This window comes from Salvelinus sp. IW2-2015, linkage group LG2 (genome assembly GCF_002910315.2).
Source record: "Salvelinus sp. IW2-2015 linkage group LG2, ASM291031v2, whole genome shotgun sequence".
Classification (NCBI taxonomy): Eukaryota; Metazoa; Chordata; class Actinopteri; order Salmoniformes; family Salmonidae; genus Salvelinus; species Salvelinus sp. IW2-2015.
This window is the reverse complement of record NC_036839.1, coordinates 43,389,011-43,399,729: the sequence shown is the minus strand read 5'-3', so window position 1 is coordinate 43,399,729 and position 10,719 is coordinate 43,389,011. Positions and strand designations below refer to the sequence as shown.

The 10,719-nt window shown below is 43.6% G+C and overlaps 1 pseudogene; it reads right to left on the bottom strand.

The window, feature by feature from the left end:
• Positions 1 to 10,719, bottom strand: part of LOC111980312 (NGFI-A-binding protein 1-like) — a 56,581-nt pseudogene that overhangs the window by 43,211 nt on the left and 2,651 nt on the right.

Sequence of the window (10,719 nt, the reverse complement as noted above, 5' to 3'; positions counted from 1 at the left end):
GACTTAATGTAGCAGGTAGTAAAAGAAACACAGACTGGACAAGTAGGCGCGCAATGGATTATGGTCATTTAGGGATGCACAATATACGGTGAACATATCGGAATCGACCGATATTAGCTAAAAATGCCAACATCGTATGGCGGCCGATGTATAGTTTAACGCCAAGTTAAAAACCGATGTCAAAGCTGTCGTGCATACCTATATAACGTAGTTACATGACGTAATGACGCCACGTAAAATGTTGCGCTACACGTGCAACACAGCATTCCTAACCTAGCCCACAATGTCTGCTGTGTGGATCGAGCAGACAACAAGTCGAGCAGTCATTTGAAAGAGTAAGAACATTTCAACGAGACAACTCAAAGGTGAAATCCATTAAAGCCAAGATAATGGAATTCATTGCCCTTGACAATCAACCGTTCTCTGTCGTGGGTGATGTTGGCTTTCGCCGACTGGTCGAGCACCCGTAAACATACCAAGTGCGCTATTTTTCAGATGTTGCCCTACCGGAGTTACACAGTTAGCCTCACTAATATTAGCTTCACGACATACATACTATGGAACGCCGTTTGGGTCTTTGCCTGTCAAAAAAAGAGTAGCACTGTCAAAGCTGTAAAAAAGTCTGCAAACAAGCAAACACACCGGCCACGAACGATGTGTTTACATACCGCGTTGGTAATAAAGCATCATTTGTTTGACCGCAACTTCTGGGGTAGCTAGCTTTAGCTTGGTACCTAGCTAGCACCAATAACACCAGCCTGAAAACAATGACCAGTAGAAACTGCAGTCATTTTCATTATTCTTAGCAATGATTTAGGAATCCTTGTGAGTAAGTTAAGCTAGGTTGCCACTTGTTGTTCGCCTATTGAAATTGAACTTCAGGTCATGAAAGTAAATAGCTAGTCAACTACTTAACCTGTTGCCCAAAGCTAAGGTCATCTGGCTGTTGTGAAGCTAGCCACAATAAGGTTAGGCACAATAGTGGAATTTCTGGTTTGCCTTCAAAATAAAAGTATGTCATTGACAGTGACACAAATGAATACATATAGTATAATTATGCCATACTTTTATTTGAAGGCTAATCGCAAAGTCCACTATTGTGACTAATCCTTATTGTGGCTAAACTTCACATAGATGGGTCCGACCACCATTAATCAAATGAGAACTGTCTTATAAATTAGGTTATTTTAGATGATGATACCTAGCTAGATAGTTAGCTAGCTAACTATAGCTACTGAAACAGATTATGTTGTTATGCTATATTTTAGGGAAAGAACATTGTTTGCATCCATGAGCTAGCTAGCTTTTTTTAATGACCAGCACTGTAGGTGTGCAAGACAACTTTACCTGCATCATAGCATATCGATTGAGATCGTTGTAACATATGAAATACGAGTGATAGTGTAATAACTACCTAAAAACTGTACAAACGCGTTAAATTGTTATGTGACATGGAGTCATATTCAGGTCCTGATTGAGTGGCAACCAGACGACGGAAAATTCCACCCAGCGCCGTGTGTCTTCTCACTTCTTAGTGTTATTTGACATGATCTTTTTTGACACACAAACACCAAACGACGTTCCAATAGCAAGGACCCCAAGTTAGTGTGGGGAAGACGGAGAGAGAGAGGAGAATAATGTGCAATCGAGAGGGATAGAGAGCAGTTGCTCTGCGAGGTATCTCTAACTGGAAATACACAATCTAAGTGATTGACAGTTGGTATTCAGCAGTCATAATAGTATGACGTATTTACTTTGAAGAACTACATAATAGGGATTTTGTCAGACAGCGTAGRCAGCAGCTCTATAGACATGAGATGACGTGGAATGAAATAATAAAGTCATTAAATAAAACTAATGTAATATAAACAACAACTGAAATACTTTATTAAAGTAATGTGAATAGCCCTGTATATAGCCTCGTTATTTTATTGTGTTACTTCATTTTATTATTATATATGTATTAATTCTTATTTTTCTTAAAACTGCATTGTTGGTTAAGGGCTTCACAGTAAGGTGTACACCTGTTGTATTCGGCGCATGTGACAAATAAAATTTGATTTGAATAAATGATGGTTAATAAGTGATAAGCACTAATGGACAGTCACTACAATCATGGGACTTCTATKAATTGTTTTATTCTGTTTTGTCACAGYATTTAACCCACATAATGCATAGTGCATTTAATGATATACTGTAGTGCATTTCCTGTTATTTAATATAAAATCTAAACCGAAATCGAAAACAGTGATTAATTTTTAATACTTGAAACATTCAGGTTACATCAACTAAGCCAAAAGGAGGGTGGAAGTGGGGACAACGTCCGTCCCATAAAAATAATTATTTATGAATCAACATGCAACAACGTCATGACGAGAAGAAGTGAGAAAGACAAGGCGCTGGGTGGAATTTTCCGTCGTTGTGGTTGCCAGCCAGGAAGCACCTGCATGTCTGATTAAAACCTCTGTCATCAAGAAGGAGTAAAGGGGGAGTGGCTGGCACAAGCAAGCTGGCAACTTCCAAGATGGAGCATGAGACTTTATACTCAATAACTCATGTGATATTTTCTACTTCAACTTTATTCTCATGGGCCAGTCATGAGAAGGCAATGCTGTCAAATAAAACTATTTGATCAGGGATTGATCAGCTATGAAATTAGAATGTAGAATTAGAGTATCAAATAACATTACTCGCATAATTTCTAATCCTCTCTTATATATATATATATATATATTACAGTTGAAGTCGGAAGTTTACATACACCTTAGCCAAATATATTTAAACTCAGTTTTTCACAATTCCTGACATTTAATCCTAGTACAAATTCCCTGTCTTAGGTCAGTTAGGATCACCACTTTCTTTTAAGAATGTGAAATGTCAGAATAATAGTAGAGAGAATGATTTATTTCAGCTTTTATTTCTTTCATCACATTACCAGTGGGTCACAAGTTTACATACACTCAATTAGTATTTGGTAGCATTGCCTTTAAATTGTTTAACTTGGGTCAAACGTTTGGGGTAGCTTTCACAAGCTTCCCACAATAAGTTGGGTGAGTTTTGGACCATTCCTCCTGACAGAGCTGGTGTAACTGAGTCAGGTTTGTAGGCCTCCTTGCTCGTACACGCTTTTCAGTTCTGCCCACACATTTTCTATAGGATTGAGGTCAGGGCTTTGTGCTGGCCACTCCAATACCTAGACTTTGTTGTCCTCCGCAACTTTGGAAGTATGCTTGGGGTTATTGTCCATTTGGAAGCCCATTTGCGACCAAGCTTTAACTTCCTGACTGATGTTTTGAGATGTTGCTTATGTTGCAATATATCCACATCATTTCCTCCCTCATGAGGCCTCTATTTTGTGAAGTGCACCAATACCTCCTGCAGAAAAGCACCCCCACAAAATGATTGCGCACCACCGTGCTTCACGGTTGGGATGGTGTTCTTCGGCTTGAAAGCCTCCCCCTTTTTCCTCCAAACATAACGATGGTCATTATGGCCATACAGCGCTATTTTTGTTTCATCAGTCCAGAGGACATTTCTCCAAAAAGTACAAACTTAGTCCCCATGTGCAGTTGCAAAACGTAGTCTGGCTTTTTTATGGCGGTTTTGGAGCAGTGGCTTCTTCCTTGCTGAGCGGCCTTTCAGGTTATGTCGATATAGGACTTGTTTTACTGTGGATATAGAACTTTTGTGCCTGTTTCCTCCAACATCTTCACAGGTCCTTTGCTGTTGTTCTGGGATTGATTTGCACTTTTCGCACCAAAGTACGTTCATCTCAGGAGACAGAACGCGTTTTCCTCTGAGCGGTATGACGGCTGCGTGGTCCCATGGTGTTTATACTTGTGTACTATGTTTTGTCACAGATGAACGTGATACCTTCATGCATTTGGAAATTGCTCCCAAGGATGAACCAGAATTGTGGAGGTCTACTATTTTTTTTCTGAGGTCTTGGCTGATTTCTTTTGATTTTCCCATGATGTCAAGCAAAGAGGCACTGAGTTTGAAGGTAGGCCTTGAAATACATCCACAGGTCCACCTCCAATTGACTCAAATGATGTCAATTAGCCTATCAGAAGCTTCTAAAGCCATCAATACTTTTCTGGAATTTTCTAAGCTGTTTAAAGGCACAGTCAACATAATGTTGTAAACTTCTGACCCACTGGAATTGTGATACAGTGAATTATAAGTGAAATAATCTGTCTTTAAAAAACAGAAATGAAAAATTACTTGTGTCATGCACAAAGTAGATGTCCTAACCGACTTGCAAAACTATAGTTTGTTAACAAGAATGACTCTAACCTAAGTGTATGTAAACTCTGACTTCAACTGTATATATATATATGTTTTCTTTTTATGACCCATTAGGAGGATTACACCCTTTATCACATGAAAGATTTCCGTTCATCCTCCTGATGCTTGGACTGCTTACGAAATCACACCTGCTTTCAGTGTGTTGTGTGTGTGTGGATGTGGTGTGGGTTTGTGTTCTCACTTGCTAGTCCTGTAGGTGTACTTGTAGGTGACCTCCCGAGAGACCTGTCTAGCCAGACCAAACAACTCCTCTCTCCTGGTCAGCAGGGACACCTCCTTCATACACAACTGAGCTGCTGCCTCATTCACTGTCAGCTAGACACAGAGAAGGGGGAGGAGGAGAGGAGAGGAGGGGAGGGGAAGAGAGGGGGAGGAGAGGAGTTGGAGGGTCATTGTTATAACGATTTCTCAATTTCTTGAAAGTTGAATAACAACAATCAAGTTCCCAAATATCTGAAAATGTTATACTTTTTTTGCACACTGATGCCACACACAGACAAACAGACACAAACATACACRTGCACACACACCCTCTTTCCCCATCTACCTCGTGAAGCGTGAAGTGCTTGCCGTCCTTCCTCTTGGAGTCAAAGCGTCCATAGATGGCGCTGTACTTGCGTATCTCTTCTGCCCTCCTCGGGTCCTCCTCCTCCATGTCCAGGATGTGGCAGATCACCTTGGACAGCTTCTTGTTGCCCCGGAGCCCCTCCTTCACCTCGGACGGGTCGCTCCGGGGCAGCGCCTGGGCCAGCCGCTCCACGCACTCTGCCAGCGACCTCAACGCTGCGGCATCTAGTACCTCCTCGCCGCGGGGGGACGACGGCGAGGGAGAACCCAGACCCAGGGTCAACTCTGCAGGGGACAGGCTTTGCTCGCTCTCCGCTCCCCCGCCGCCATGAGATGACAAGGAGCCCCAGAAACGAGGTTCGCTGCCACTCTGCACTGGAGACCCAGAGGCCGAACATCCTCGTCCCTCGCCCCCCACCCCTGACGCCGCCGCACCCCTCATGGGCTCCCCCACACATTCCTCCACCAGCAGCGTGGGCACCGTGACGTGGGCGCTAGCGTTAGAATTACCGTTAGCTTCCAGCTTGTAGACGGGGATGCTGCAGACAGGGAGAGAGGCCAGGGGCTGGTTGAACAGGGCCGGGTTGGTGACCCAGTCTCGAAGAACCTTCTGGAGCCTCCTAACATGGAGGGGCTTGCTAGCCATGCCCACCAGGGCCATGATCTCTAGGAACTCCTCCTCGGCCGCCTCACACAGCTGCTGCACGTCGTCRCCACCCTGCTGGATGAAGKCCCCGTAGTAAGAYAGCAGGTTGGCCCTCTGGAGGATCCTGTAGAGCTGGAGCTCCCCAAGGGTCCTGGGTAACACCGCCAACATCCCTGACAGAACACACTGACAACTTAGTTTCAATGCTGCCGCCATCCCTGACAGAACACACTGACAACTTAGTTTCAATGCTGCCGCCATCCCTGACAGAACACACTGACAACTTAGTTTCAATACTGCCAACATCCCTGACAGAACACACACACACAGTAATGCCATATACTTTAACAGTCTTAACACTGTGAAAACCACTATGAAATACTAAAACCAGCCAAATGCATATATACAAATAAATTGTTCATATTCAAACTCCAGAAATACAAAGTAGAGTTCAGCTGTGAAAGACCTGAACAATAAATAAATCATAAATAATCTATGAATATAAAAAACACACCAAAATATACCAGATGTATACACTTTAATATGTACTGTAATGAGAGGAATAGAGAAGGTGAAGCAGTGGAGCATGCAGTCACAGAGAGGCAGCTCTGACCCATCGCAGCCTGCCACACTGCTGGAGATCAGGGAGAGCTACACACCATACATACTCTTCAGCACGCGTGCTCGCTCTCTCTTTACATCCTTTAGGCATTAGGTAGATCAAGATAATGTTATCCTGTTCACTATTGGAAGGTTTATGCTCTTTAAAACATTTTCCTATCTCTCTCTCTACCTCTCACAGCTTTGTGGAAGTAACCTGTGGCACTTATGTTAAGGCCGAGGTATGTATCGTTTTTTTTTTGCGTGCTCTAGGGCAACGGTGTCTAGTTGGAATTTGTATTTGTGGTCCTGGCAACTGGACCTTTTTTGGAACGCCCTTATTTTTGTCTTACTGAAATTTACTGTCAGGGCCCAGGTCTGACAGAATCTGTGCAGATGATCTAATTGCTACTGTGGGCCCTCTTTGGTTGGGGACAGAAGCACCAGATCATCAGCAAAGAGTAAACATTTTACTTCAGATTCTAGTAGTCTCTCTCAGCATGGAGTCAACCACTGTGTGTGTGTGTGTGTGTGTGAATTCTTCCCCCACTCCCTGTCCCCAGTACAGTTTCTAGCGAGCTACCCAACATGGCCAGTGAGAAGAGTGACAGGGAGTAGGGAGTGAAATGGAGCAACAAGGCAGGTTGCTGTCTATCACAGTGGCCCATTTACATTACATTGCACTGCATCTGCGCACAAAGAGTGAGTTTTGCACTGAGAATTTCACACACACACACACACAAACACTTCAGCCAATCTGAATGTGCAATTATAAATCAACTCAATCCCAGTATTCATACCGCTTGACTTATTCCACATTTTGCTGTGTTACAGCCTGAATTCAAAATGGATCATCACAAAGTGAAAACGTGCTTTTAGAAGGTTTTGCAAATGTATTGGAAATGAAATGGAGAAATATCAAATGTACATAAGTATTCACACCCCTGAGTCAATACATGTTAAAATCACGAGATTTGAATGATATTCATGGTAGGGAGATTTGACTGATATCATGGTAGGGAGATTTGAATGATATCATGGTAGGGAGATTTGACTGATATCATGGTAGGAGTTTGAATGATATCATGGTAGGGAGATTTGACTGATATCATGGTAGGGAGATTTGAATGATATCATGGTAGGGATATCTGAATGATATCATGGTAGGGAGATTTGAATGATATCATGTAGGGAGATTTGATGATACATGGTAGGGAGATTTGAATGATATCATGGTAGGGAGATTTGACTGATATCATGGTAGGGGAGATTTGACTATATCATGGTAGGGAGATTTGACTGATATCATGGTAGGGAGATTTGACTGATATCATGGTAGGGAGATTTGACTGATATCATGGTAGGAGATTTGAATGATATCATGGTAGGGGTTTGAATGATATCATGGTAGGGAGATTTGAATGATATCATGGTAGGGAGATTTGAATGATATCATGGTAGGAGATTTGAATGATATCATGTAGGAGATTGAATGATATCATGGTAGGGAGATTTGAATGATATCATGGTAGAGATTTGAATGATATCATGTAGGAGATTTGAATGATATCATCGTAGGGAGATTTGAATGTAGCATTGAGATTCAAACATCCCTACTATAGTCGTGACGAACTGCTCTGTGGCTGAGTCCCACTGCTCTGCCCACTGCTCTGTGGCGAGTCCCACTGCTCTGCCCACTACTCTGTGGCTGAGTCCCACTACACTGTGGCTGAGTCCCACTGCTCTGGGCGGAGTCCCACTGCTCTGTGGCTGAGTCCCACTGCTCTGTGGCTGAGTCCCACTGCTCTGCCCACTGCTCTGTGGCTGAGTCCCACTACACTGTGGCTGAGTCCCACTGCTCTGTGGCGGAGTCCCACTGCTCTGTGGCTGAGTCCCACTGCTCTGGGCTGAGTCACACTGCTCTGCCCACTGCTTGTGGCTGAGTCCCACTACACTGTGGCTGAGTCCACTGCTCTGTGGCTGAGTCCCACTGCTCTGTGGCTGAGTCCCACTGCTCTGTGGCTGAGTCCCACTGCTCTGCCCACTGCTCTGTGGCTGAGTCCTACTGCTCTGCCCCTCGCTTGTGGCTGAGTCCCATACACTGTGGCTGAGTCCCACTGCTCTGTGCTGAGTCCCACTGCTCTGTGCTGAGTCCCACTGCTCTGCCCACTGCTGTGGCTGAGTCCCACTACACTGGCTGAGGCCCAGTACTCCTAAACGGAGTCAGTTGACATCTCAATTAAAGATCTATTACAATTGGACAGGGCGAGAAGGCTAGAGGAGGATGAGTGCAGCTAGCATGGTGGTAATGTCAGTGTCTCTCTGTATTCTTCTTTCTCTCAGTCACTTACTATCCCACATATCCTCTCCCTCTCTCCTCACACTCCTCTCCCCCACCTCCCTCTCTCCCCTCCTTCTCTCCTTTTCGTCTCTCCTTCTCGCCCCTGCCTCTCTCTCCTTCTCGCCCCTTGCCTCTCTCTCCCTTCTCGCCCCTGCCTCTCTCTCCTTTCTCGCCCCTGCCTCTCTCTCCTTCTCGCCCCTCCTCTCTCTCCTTCTCGCCCTGCCTCTCTCTCCTTCTCGCCCCTGCCTCTCTCTCCTTCTCGCCCCTGCCTCTCTCTCCTTCTCGCCCCTGCCTCTCTCTCCTTCTCGCCCGCCTCTCTTTCCTTCTCGCCCCTCCATCTCCCCTTCCCCTCCTCCTTCCCCTCTTCTCCCTGTCTGTGAGTCACCCTGATCCAGACAGACAGGTGCTGCATGGGCTTCCTTTTCCCCCCGTCCAAAGTCAGACACGTGGAGCAAGCTTTACACCTCGCTTACCTACACACAGCCTAACCCAGCACACTAGAGCGACACACACACCTAGTCTACCTACACACACCCTTACCCAGGACACTACAGAGACAGCTGTGCGCATACCCTGTGCTGGAGCCGCAGGTAGTCTAGTGGTTAGAGCGTTGGGCCAGTAACCGCAAGGTTGCTAGATCGAATCCCTGAGCTGCCAAGGTAAAAATCTGTCGTTCTGCCCCTGAACAAGGCAGTTAACCTCGTACTGTACAACTTCCTAGGCCATCATTGTAAATAAGAATTTGTTCTTATCTGACTTTCCTGGTTAAACAAAGGTTTTAAAAAAATACTGTAAAACTTCAATTAATCACTGAGTCTCAAATAGCCGCCTGCCACTTTTCATAGCCAGGCACCGGCATACACTTCAGCAAATAAACACCCGGTCTAAATGAATTGTTTACAAGATTACCATGAATTGTTTATGAGGTTTATCGTTTGATTTGAACAAATGATGGCAATCATCCTCTATTATTGGCAGTAAGAAACTGCTAGCCACTGGCTGGTAACAGCTGAGAACCGCTAGGTAACCGGCAGCACAAAAAACAATTAACAATTTCGGGAGTACAGACCCCTAGAAATCATCGTGATCACCTTCTAGTGGCGTAAGTAAGAACTGACGAAAATGCACAGTCAAAAAAGAGAATAATTAATTATTCTGTCAAGGAAAATATTTTTAATAGAGGCATATGAGAGCAAAAGAAACATGACATTGGTGAACACATTATTGCAGGAAACTAAGAAATTGATAAAAAATTCTGGAAGTGAATGCTGGAATTAAACAATTAACTTTGCAAATTAGCAAAAGCTGTGCGCATTAAGGAAATCGCTTCCTGTGTCTAATTACGCCTGTTGTGTTCAGTGATTAAGCAAATAAACGCCTTGGCTATGAATTGAAGTTTTACAGTAAACGTAAACGTAAACTTTTACAGTAACTTTCTCAAAATGGGTCGGGGGGGGGGGGGGGGGTCATACCACGGATAGTTTAGTTATTTTGATATTGGAATTTCAGGGCCCCTGTTGGTATCTGAAAAAATATGAAAAAATTGTTTGATAAAATATTGATGTGGGTCGTGGGCATTACTACTATAGCCCATAGACATGAACAACAGACAGTCAAAAACCTCACCGTGTCTGTCCTGTGTGTCTGTCCTTAAAAACCTCATCGTAAGGAATAACGGGTTTGAAGTGTCTGTTCCTGTATCTAGGAGATATATTTTTTTAAAGCTAAGGAAATCTGTACTTTTTTTTTGACACATTTAAAAAAAAAAAACGTACTAGGTTACCTTCAGACTAGACCCATGTTTGTGAGATTCTTCCCTTTACACACTGTAATAAATATTTTGCTAGTTCCACTTTTAAAAAATGTAGGCAACTATTTGCATCAGCTTTTTCAGTATTTCCAACATGAGGTATTTTTACATATAATATACTTAACTTTTATCTTTCACAAACACTAATGTATTAAGTCCAGCATAAAAAAAATTCTAAGATCCAAATTTGATCAAATCCAGAACTGTTATTGTACATTAGATCTAGCTAATCTTTCTGATTAGTTACTTTCAATGATCGTGTTTTTAGTATTAAACAAGGATTTATGCATTTCATCTCTTGACTTTTTTTATCCACTTTAGTAGGAGTTGTTGAGCGCAGTGCTCATTCCACAACACTAACTGGAGGTAAAGCTGCAAGCATTGTAGCTTGATGCATTTGCCTCTGTCAAGAGTGGCGACATGATCTGGCTAATGGTGACAATGGGT